This window comes from Trachemys scripta, chromosome 4, assembly GCF_013100865.1.
Source record: "Trachemys scripta elegans isolate TJP31775 chromosome 4, CAS_Tse_1.0, whole genome shotgun sequence".
In the NCBI taxonomy this organism is placed as follows: Eukaryota; Metazoa; Chordata; order Testudines; family Emydidae; genus Trachemys; species Trachemys scripta.
Genome location: NC_048301.1, coordinates 91,068,267 through 91,080,171, shown reverse-complemented (window position 1 = coordinate 91,080,171; position 11,905 = coordinate 91,068,267).

Below are 11,905 nucleotides of genomic sequence, written 5' to 3'. Positions count from 1 at the left end.
TAAAAAGCAACAGAGGGTCCTGTGGCACCTTTGAGACTAACAGAAGTACTGGGAGCATAAGCTTTCGTGGGTCAGAACCTCACTTCTTCAGATGCAAGTGAGGTTCTGACCCACGAAAGCTTATGCTCCCAGTACTTCTGTTAGTCTCAAAGGTGCCACAGGACCCTCTGTTGCTTTTTATTTACTGTAGGTTCCCTTGCTGGAATCCAAATGTACTGGTATTTAAACATATGAGATACAATTCCAGCCATTTGAGGACTACTTTACTCATTAAGCTATATTACCTGAAGCCTCCAGGCCTGAGGTACAACATACATTAGCTCTTACATGATTCTTCAGTAACTCTAGCTACTGCATTAAGGACTGACCAGTTCTTAAGGGATGGATTGGAGTCACTAGAGAGTACTAAGATGGGGGAAAAAATCATTTCTGGCCTTATGAGGCAGGAACAGGTTAGAAGCCTTGTGCTTAGTTATTTCTAACTGGGCTCAACCCCTCCTCCTTCCGGTAATGTCCTGCCTCTTGTTGTCTGCAATCACACTTTGAACTGCCTCTCCCCATTCTGTTGGTGAGAGAGACAAGCTTTCGAGCCGCTCAGAGTTCTGTGTGGCTGACATGGCTACAACTACACTGCATACATCTCCCCATTCTCTCAGGCCAGGAGATGGTGTGTATTAGAAGGCCGGATTGGGAGCAGAGCTCTCAAACACTCAGATATGCAGCTTCTAGTCAGTATTATAATGATGAGGCAAGTGGGAGTTTAACCCATCTCATTCTCTTAAATTGGGACTGGGGCTCTTCTAGCACTACTGACCTGGGCCAGGAGAAGATTGAAGAGAAAAAAAGATCTCAGTCCAGAACATAAGAGGGAAAGGGAAAGAGCTGAAGTCATGAGCAAGTTGGGATCACTGGAGGGAAAGGAGAAGATGAGGAGAGAGACAGGATCCAAAACTACTCATCCTTAGAGTTCTAACGGTTACACATAAGGTTAAACACTGGCTATCATCCTAAGGGGTTATCTCTCACTATGTGTTTGTACAGTGCTGAATCAAATGAGACTTTAATTTTGGCTGGGTGCTGCCACATACTACTACTACTACTAATAACAAACCACTTGGACAGCTGTGCCCAACTGACCATTCCAAATGACAGTTTTGCAGAAAAGGTCTCCATTTCAAACTTTCAAGCTTTCAAACAGGGACAGGTGTGCTACATGTGATCCAGTCTGGAGTGTTCTAATTCTATTGTTTCACAGATTGAAGTTTGTTAGGTGTTTTGTGCTGACTTTGGATATGGAGAACAAAATGGCAGTTACTTCCTCTTTACCTCGTTATGTATTTTTAATAATTTTTGGAGAGTTGTTTTACAAAGATGTTAGCTCATCACTGCTGATTTATTATAGAAAGCATGCAAAAAGTACAGAGTATTGGATTAAAATGCAAAGGAATTCCTTTTGGTAACTAAGCTGGTGCAGTGCTTGCTGGGATATATAGCTTCCATCTGTCTGGTCATGGTTTTGTTTACTTTTCACAGTTCTTGTGAGTTTTCAGGTCAAGCCACAGGCTAGGACTACTTTTCTGGAGTTTAGATGTTGAAAAGATCTTAATAAATTATGAGAGAATAACTCCAAATATTTTAAGTTTTCTGGCATTGTTAAGAGCTCTGGAAAGAGTCTATCATTAAAGAGAATGGTTTTGAGTTTTGGATTTGTTCTTTACAAGCAAAGTATATACTTCATGCTGCAAGCAGATGCCTATTTAACCCGAAGAAGAGCTCTGTGTAGCTCAACAGCTCCTCTGTCTCACCAACTAAAGTTGGTCCAATAAAATACCATGTCTCTCTAATATCCTAAAGGTGGCAACCCTACTCCCAGCAGGAAGCAACACTGTAGTAGGTTTGAGTTCCCTTCCCTGGGCTACTTCCTACCAATAGATGGTCTGACACAACTACAACAACACTATACTTATAAGACCTCTGGAAGTTAGAAGTGGTAAAATGTCCAGAGGGGGAGAAATTCACTTCTGTGCAGAGAACCAGTGCAAGATATGTGCACCACTGAAGTCCCCTATTTTCAGGGCTTAACTGAAACATAAGTGGTACACATGCTTTGTGAAAGCAGTTATAAATACACAAGACCTTATACAACAAAAGTTTTCACTAAAATATGTTATGCTTAGCCCCATTATCTTGTACTTTTGTACATTGCATCTCTTTAGGAAATTAAAGATCATGTTGTAATTGCAAATGACTGCACTATGCCTAGTTTGCTCTCATTTTCAGGTCACTAGGATATGTTTAAATTTATTATTTTATATTTACTGTATTATAGAAGTGCTGCTCACAGTTCCATAGTCAAGGTTGTACTGCATTCTGCAGTTAAAGCAGAGATTCAGCCACTCTTACATGTGAAGAATACAGTTTATCTTTCCCAAAATAATCACACTTACTGCTGGAGTAAAGTTCTCTGATAGTTAAAACTTACTAAAATCTTGTGCATATGCTACATTTGAAGAAAAGTTTTAGGATTAATGGTCATTTTTTGCCACCATTCTTCATAACAGAAAGTTTCTCCGTGAGCCGACAAATAATATTCTACTTCAAAGAATTCCACATAGAACTGTTCCCTTCCAAAATGGCTGTCATCTCCCATTGTTCTTAATGGGACTGAGGTCAGAACTTGCCCATGGCTAGGTAGCCACTTTGAGAAGGCCATCTATCTCCCATTGTTCTCAATTAGAGTGAAGCCATAAGCTGTTCTTATGGATGTTGATTTCACTTTCACTGCAAACAATGGAAGATGGTGACCATTTTGAAAGAAGGCACCTTAATTGAGCACCTCTGTGACTTCAGATCCAATGAGAATAATGGGAAAAGGCAGCTACTTTGAAAGAGGCAATTCTTCATGAGTTTCTCTAAAGAAGAAGATTTTTATACGCTAGCCTCTGCTGTCACACAAACTTCCAGTTATGAAAAATTTCAAAATGTTACCATTACTTGTAAACATTTATTTTCAAAAGCAATTCATTGCTTCAGATCTACTCAACAGAGAGGATAAGAAGAGGAAACTGAGAATAGGGATGGGAATGGACAAGAGAGAAGGGAAAATGATATGTATGTGTGCTGGGGAATGTGGGGTATAGGATGGAAGGAGAAACTTTAGCAGGTGTATGCAGAGGCATGTGGAGGACAGAAGGAAGTGGAGGTTGCAGGGGTTGTTCATGGTAATATAGGGATGTGCAAGAGGCAGAATTTGGAGGACAGGGTGGGGGGAAACTAAGGTATACATTCTAGCTGATTTGCGCTTTTCAGTGTTGGAAAGCCAGTTATCTGTTAATGACATAATGAGGAGGGGAATTAAAAGAGGAAAAATAATGTATCCTAAAAAAATCAATTTAATCTATTGTGGGACCACAAACACTAAAATACCTTAATTAAAATCATATGGGGCAGAGTTAAGGTTGTTTGAGTGCTCTAACTGTATTTCCATAACCTGAATGTGTTTAGATTTCTTTTAAGTTTAACCTTATTTCTGAATTTCTTGGGTTGAGAACATTTGGTTTGGGGATAATTGCAACACCTCTGCAATGTCTTTTACACTAAATTACTGATACTGTGAACCTTAACTCCATTTTAAGACTTTGGAATATTTAGATATTCTGTGAGAAACCTATATTCTAGGCTTGATCTTGACTTAATACTGAGACTGGGCATATATATAAAATTTACTTTGTAACTTCATTATCTATTGGCAGTGATCTGTATAATTTTCAGAGATTACAAATGGATGTGCTTTCATTTTTTTTTAACATAACTTGTACAAAACCTTGCTATTTTCTTTGGCTCCCAATGAGTACTTTGCAGAGCTGAGCTCTAATAAATAAACTGTTTTCAACTATTGAATTCTCCATCTTCCAGATGTGAATATTTTTGTTGTCCTTATTGGTGCTAGGCAGGAGTCACAAGTTTATATTCATTGTCAGAGCATCCTTTTCCCATATAAGATACATTGCTTTCCTCTGGCATTATCCTGACAAATACAGATACATCTCTTTATTTATCCCTTTGTTTCACTAGGAGGTTGATTATTATACTGCATTAATAGTTTGCCTTCCATAGAAAGTATTGCAGGATATCCATAAATATGTATGCTCTCTTTCCTATCTTTGAAATATCAATACATCTTTCCAAATCTTCAGCCAGTGTCAAGAGTGTAGCCAAAAGGTAGGGAGAGAGATTGATCTAAGCATCTGTAAGAAATATTAAAATGTTCACATGCTGCCATAAATTTTCTACTAAATGGCAGGAAAGAGTGCATCCAAAGGCATAGGAAATAAGGTGTAAATTTTTGACACTGAAGCTAATTAACCATTGGATTGGTGGATTCTCCATTACTGACAATTTTTAAATCAAGGTTGGATGTTTTTCTAAAATATATGCTCTAGGAATTATTTTGGAAAAGTTCTATGCCCTGTGTATAACAGGAGGTCAGAGTAGATGATCACAGTGGACCCTTCTGGCCTTGGAATCTATGAATTTATGACAAAGATTCAGATTTGAGCTACTGGAAGCTGGTTCTATTTGTAAAAACGAATGCTGGTCCTTTGACTGGTTTGGTAGTATGGCTCAGGTTCTGCAATCTGGATGACAAGCCTGCATAATCGCCAAGATATGGAGACTGGGCTTCTTAAGATTAGCCTGTGTGGCTAATGTGTGACACCCATGAAATAGTTAATAGGGAAGATCTGATTGGGAACTATATCATCCTTTTAGTGTATGTTCAGATGATATGTGTTTCTGACTTGGTATTTCATTGGTATGTCATTTACTCCATATCAGGCAGGTCAGTTAAGTTTCCAGTAAATTCAGGGGATTTTCTTCTAATTTGCATCTTGATTCTGAGACATATTTTACCTTCCGATGGAAAAAATAATCAGAGGGGCACAGAGAGCCTAGGAAACTGCATAGGGTATATCTTGCAGTTTCCTTCTAGTGCTTTCCTCAGTAAGAGTGGTTTGGAGAGTCGTAGATTGGGCAAGAGGCCTTCCAAACCTAGGGAGCATAGGAAGCCACAAAGTAAATTCTGCTTTGGAACCTGGAGTCTCTTCAGAGAGGGGCTGGCCCTCTGTGGTATCAAGATGGATTCCCCTCTCCCCAGAAACATGGCTCTGTCAAGACTTACAGCTTGCAGCTACACAGAAGAAGCCAGAGAGGGGTCTGGTACTTAGTGTCTGGCTTCACCTCCTGAAAACAAATGGAGCCAACATAGGAGGAGGGGCTTCTATTAGTTTCCTGCACATCTCCACCCACTGTGGATGTTCCTCTGCTTGTGATACTCTGGAAACTGCTTATTTCCTACTTGTTCTCAGCACTGGATCCAAAATGGGTGTGCAAAAGTGGCTCACCATCTCATTGAACCTCCCCCACCCAAAAAAACAATCCTTGCATACTATAGTTATTTATACAACTGCAAAGTGAGTGGAAAAGACCACCAGGCTGATCTGGTAACATTTTGTGCCTACTTTGTTATTTTGTAAATGGCTATATGAGGTGCAAAGAAGCAGAGAATCAGACCCCATCCACTTTGCGAAATGGCCAAAGTTATTCAGACTTGTTTTAACCAACGGCAGGAAAAGCTCAATCTGCTTGGTTGTTTGGGCTTAGATTTTGAATTGATATTCTGCTCTGAGTCTATGCTAGGGACATAAATGGGAGACATGCATGTAGATTTAAGGCAGAAGATGTCCTTTAGACTGCAAAAAGCAGCACTATGAGCATTAATTCCCTCAGTCAGTCTCCATTTCATATAAAATATGTGGACTTCACTTTGTGACTGAATATGACTTTGTGATTTGAACTTCAAAGTTTCAGATTCTTTCTAAATCAAATCCAAGCTACAGGTGCGAATTTCTCACAGTTAGGAATGAGCAAACAGAAATGTCCCAGTGAAAACATAATCATGATGTTACACTGTGTATCTCACTATTTTGCATAGTAGCTTGGTAAATATCTAAGAATTTTGACTACAGTTTATAAATAACAGCTGTAAAATAACAGCTGGCAGCGGAGCAGCTCAGATTATGATAGTGCTTTTGAGAGCCTGGACTAATCCTAGCATGCCTGTAATCATGTTTAAAATTTGTTACCTGGGAGTTGAGAAATGAGTTTGAAAGAGACAAAAAATTGCTTCATGGGGTAAATGAAATTTAAATAACCAGTAAAAGGTTATAGTCAACTGGAGTTTTGCCTGACTGTAGTATTGAGCCTTAAATTGGCAGTGATGCTGGCTAAATTCAGCAGCAACAGGGTCTGCAGTTCATCAGTTCTGACATCCAGTAGGTGTCATTGCAGTCAACTGAGATTATCAGTCAAGGAACAGAGGGTTGATTTGTCAGGGTGTAGGGTGGAAAGGGGGAAACGCAAGTTGAAATACATTATTTTAAAGCTGTAAATCTGTGAGCACTTTAGGAAAAGGATGCCTCTACTTATATTCAGATTCTCCAAATATCAAAACTGCAATTTCTCATCAGCACTCTCATCTTTTAGAAGGCATCTGTGTTTACTTTACAGTAGACAGGAAGAATAGTAGAATGAGTGAATTTTAAAGCCCTCTCTACAAAATTGATTAAAGCAAACCGGAGCATTCGCTGTATATAAAGGAAAGATGGTCAGCTGAAATAAGCCAGAGTTTTGATAAATTATTGCCAAAAGATTATTTTAATTTGTAATAGTTGGCCTTTGATTTGCTGTACTGGCTGGTTTACAAGTTGCTACTACTGTCTGTTAGTGAAAATACTTTATAATGGGCCAACGAGTTAGGATGATGGGGGTAAGGGAACAGCCAACTGAATGTAGTAGTTTATCAGCTAAGGACCTTCTCCTACAACCCTTTCTCATGTGAGTAGTTATCTTGAAGACAATGGGATTACACACAAGAGTAAGGATAACTTAAATGAGAAGGAGATGCAAGTTTGGACCTTAACTTTGTAAATTATGCTCAAGACAATGACATTTCACATAAGTCCATGTACATTTAAAGGAAAATATTTGAATTCCCTGGATCATGAAGTCACTCAATACAAAATAAGATTTCTCTGTATATATTTTTTTTCCTTGGGGAGCCACAACTCCGTTCTTAATTAAATGATTGTGATTTTGTCAGATGAGTCAGGGTAACAGTCATGACATTGTGGGCAAAGTTTTCAGGTTCAGGCCCTTTATTAGAATATCATATGCTGTGATAAAATTATCATTCATTCTGAGTAGGTAACACCTCATTAAAAACTAGCACTTCATTGATACAGAAGAACTCAGTGGGTCTCGTACTGCAACCTATACTCATGCGAGTAATCCTTATCCTTGCGAGAAGCTTCACTATTTGTGTTGACTTCAAAGGCACTGTTCAAATAAGAGTCATTCACATGAATAAGGATTGCATGATTGGGCCCTAAGTTAGGTATTTGGGAATACAGTATAGAAAAATTCATATTCCACATGTCCCCAGTATACCCATTTAGGAATAAGAGCTTAATTTCTCTATAGACACCATGTGAGCTCTTTATTCCTTAGCTCTCACACAGTTCCAAATCGTAAATGGCTTAGATAGCCTCTCATGCAATGTATCAAAAAGCTATTTGCAAATAACCGTGAATAAAATAAAAGGGAACAATAAATTATCTGTGAAACAGAGTTACTCATCTTAACATTCATTAAATAATACAAGCTAAGACAAAAAGATATGTGAGCTATGTACAGTATTGCCAGCAGAGAAGCACAAACAGAGTGCATAGCAGATAACAGCTCCTTTCAACCACCCCAACAAATCCTGGGATATTTATTATAAGCATATTTCCTTCTGCAGATATTACAGTATGACCGGGAATGAAGGAAGTTCCTTAAAAGAAAATTCCCGGTGAAAGAAAAAGGACAACAAAAAGTTTAAAAAGTATCTAAAATGTTGGACCAGTACCATTGTCTTATAAGTAAAAAGAGCACTTTAAAAAAAAAGTTACACTGTCTAGTCAATGGAGAGATTTTGAAATAGGTGTAAATAAGCAAATGCAGTCAAATCATTCTATTTTTATATGAAATCCCATCTATGCAATGCTCTGGTGATAAAACCAACCAACAAAGAACTACTGTATTCATATGAGCTGTGAACTGAGTTAAACAGGTTGGGTTGAAAAATTCAGTATTTAACTTTTTATCTTATTACATTTTCTCTTAATTTGCACCTTCTCCAATTGTTTGTTTCCACTATTGTTGTTCCTATTATGAGCAAACAGATATTTTCAGTCATGACCTTTATTTTAGATTATTCAGAATGACCTTTATTTTAGATTAGAACAACAAAGCAAGAACAAAGCAAGTAAGGTTTCCATGAACAAGCACAGTGTGTGTATCTCGCTTCTGTGGCAGTCTGCACTGAACTGTGTGAATACATACGGGCTACCTGGAAACAGCAGAGTTCTTAGCAATTTAAAGGTGCAGTACACAGGAAACAAAGAAATAACAGTTTCATAGCCAAATAATTCAAATTATTCATTGTATGAAGGTACCGGATTTGCTCAATTCACTCCAGTACTAATGGTAGTGTTACCCAGTACAGAACAGCTGCAAAAAGATGCTATTGGAGTTACATAAAAGGTATCCTCACTTGGAGGATTCAGTAGCAGACCTGGTCAATTATACCTTTTAGACTTTCAGGTCAGACCTGCTAACGTTAGTCCATTTTTGCCCTCAAATTGCAAAAGAGCAGAACTACTAATCGAGGAAAAATCAATAAGATCAGTAAGATTGTTACTCTGTTTTCTATTGCTTTTATGAATCTGTAATTCTTCTTTGTGAAATCATCCAACACCTTTGTTTCTCTACACCAGGTACAGTGATAAGAGAATGGAACTGTGAAAGGTGATCTTTGTTATAGAGACTGGATAGGTGAGCGGTGGTTAGTTAAAAACACAATGTGTGTTGTTTTAGTGAAGAATGTAGTTTGCTTCCAAATAATTCTTGGACCTGATTCACCACTGTGTTACTGCAGTTTTACGCCAATGAAAGTCCAGTGATGCAGTGGTGAATCAGGCCCCTTTTCTTGATTTTGAAAATCAAAAAATCTATTAAAAGTTTGACCATTTAAGGAAAACTGCCACTGGATTGGGAACCAAATGAAGATCTGCATGTTTTATTATATAATTTCTAATTACACATAAAAGTTAATAACATGCTAGGAAAAAGCTAAAGGTAACTTGAACATTTAGTAACTTGAATCGACAAAACCCCTCCAAAATTCCCAGACAGATAACTATAAAACAAACAAAACAACAACAAGACCCTATGTAACTTCAAAATGAACACTGATTTCTATACAAAACAGAATTATACATATTTCATTAATGAATCTGTGGGATTTATCCCTATAAAATTATTTCAGATTGCTTTAATGTGCAAACATTATTAGCTCTTTACTACTGTAGTATTGATTTTCTATGTTATTTTTTTAAATTTCCCTTTCCAAAATTAAAATAATTTAGTTCAAATAACATGTTTTCTAATATCGTAATATGCAAACCACAATGAATGTGGTCATTCATAGGACAAGTAGAGTAAATGGTATATATTCCAATTAAACCATTGACATTTTGGTAGGTTACATATAACTTTTATATTATTCTTTTCTAACCGATAATGTGAATTTGAATTCAAGAAAACCTCTTAACTAAACTAACAGACACTTTAATTTATTATGGGTTGGGCTGGAAATCTTCTTTTATGTGCTGCTTACCCAGGTCAGCTTTCTGCCTGTAATGATCAATAGTCCATCTCCTAAAACTAAAAATACTGGTCTGATAACTGTAATCCTGCCTTTTAACTAAAATAACTGTTCTAAGCTGAAGAGATAAGGATGTTCGACAATCTCCTTGTACATTGCAAAGATTATTTGTAAGATTAAGTTGACCCTGTAACCTCTTCTTACACCCTTGGCTTAAAACATTTAGTTTTCTCCTATAGAAGTTGAGAGGAGCTGGAAGCAGAGCTGCCCTAACAAATGTTTGTTGAATGATAGATTGTAGAAGATATAGCTAAAGTCAATAAGAAACAGTTATAGCACCCAGGAAGTGTTTTTGTAACCAGTTTAATTCAATTTTTAAAAAGCTATTTCAAATTTTTAGCCAATGATGATACTTTTTCTGAAAAATAGGTACATGCTATCCCCTTTAACATCAACTGGCCATATATTAAACATATTTATCATGTTGGAACTGGTTTAGAGAAACTGAGATTACAGAATGAAGTAGTACCAGATGTTGAAATACTGGTTTTCCTATGATGCCTTATGATTTCTCTTTGGAGTGTTCTCTTATCGGTGTATGTTCATGTATTAAGTCATTATGGGCCAGAGCATCAGCTGGTGTAAATCAGCGTACTTCCATTGAAGTCACTATATTTTAGACATCATGAGATCTTAAATGATCACAGGTTAACTGCTTTATATCTCATCCAAAAGATGGCACAGTTAGCACCACAGTGCGCTCTGGTGTCAGGCTAGAACACTAGTTCAGCAACAATTCAATCGGAAGAGTGTAACTTACTAAATAAGAACATAAGAACGGCCATACTAGGTCAGACCAAGATCCATCTAGCCCAGTATCCTGACTTCTGACAGTGGCCAATGCCAGGTGCCCCAGAGGGAATGAACAGAACAGGTAATCATCAAGTGATCCATCCCCTGTCGCCCATTCCCAGCTTCTGGCAATGGGCGACAGCCATTGATAGACCTATCCTCCATTAATTTATCTAGTTCTTTTTTTAACCCTGTTATAGTCTTGGCCTTCACAACATCCTCTGGCAAGAAGTTCCACAGCTTGACTGTGCATTGTGTGAAAAAATACTTCCTTTTTTTGGTTTTAAACCTGCTGCCTATTCATTTCGTTTGGTGTTCCCTAGTTCTTGTGTTATGAGAAGAGGTAAATAACACTTCCTTATTTACTTTCTCCACACCAGTCATGATTTTATAGACCTCTATCATATCCCCCCCTTAGTCGTCTCTGTTCCAAGCTGAAAAACCCAATCTTATTAATCTCTCCTCATACGGCAGCCGTTCCATACCCCTAATAATTTTTGTTGCCCTTTTCTGAACCTTTTCCAATTCCAATATATCTTTTTTGAGATGGAGCACGCAGTATTCAAGATTTGGGCATACCATGGATTTATATAGAGGCACTATGATATTTTCTGTCTTATTATATATCCTTTTCTTTCTGTTCACTTTTATCATTGCCGCTGCACATTGAGTGGATGTTTTCAGAGAACTATCAACAATGACTCCAAGATCTCTTTCTTGAGTGGTAACAGCTAATTTAGACCCCATCATTTTATATGTATAGTTGGGATTATGTTTTGCAATGTGCATTACTTTGCATTTATCAACACTGAATTTCATCTGCCAATTTGTTGCCCAGTCACCCAGTTTTGAGAGATCCTTTTGTAGCTCTTTGCAGTCTGCCTGGAACTTAACTATCTTGAGTAGTTTTGTATCATCTGCAAATTTTGCCACCTCACGATTTACCTCTTTTCCAGATCATTTATGAATATGTTAAATAGGACCGGTCCCAGTACAGATCTCTGGGGGACACCACTATTTACGTCTCTCCATTCTGAAAACTGACCATTTATTCCTATCCTTTGTTTCCTATCTTTTAACTGGTTACTAATCCATGAGAGAACCTTCCCTCTTATCCCATGACTGCTTACTTTGCTTAAGAGCCTTTGGTGAGGGACCTTGTCAAAGGCTTTCTGAAAATCTAAGTACACTATATCCACTGGATCCCCCTTGTCCACATGCTTGTTGACCCCCTCAAAGATTTCTGGTAGATGGGTGAGGCATGATTTCCCTTTACAAAAACCATGT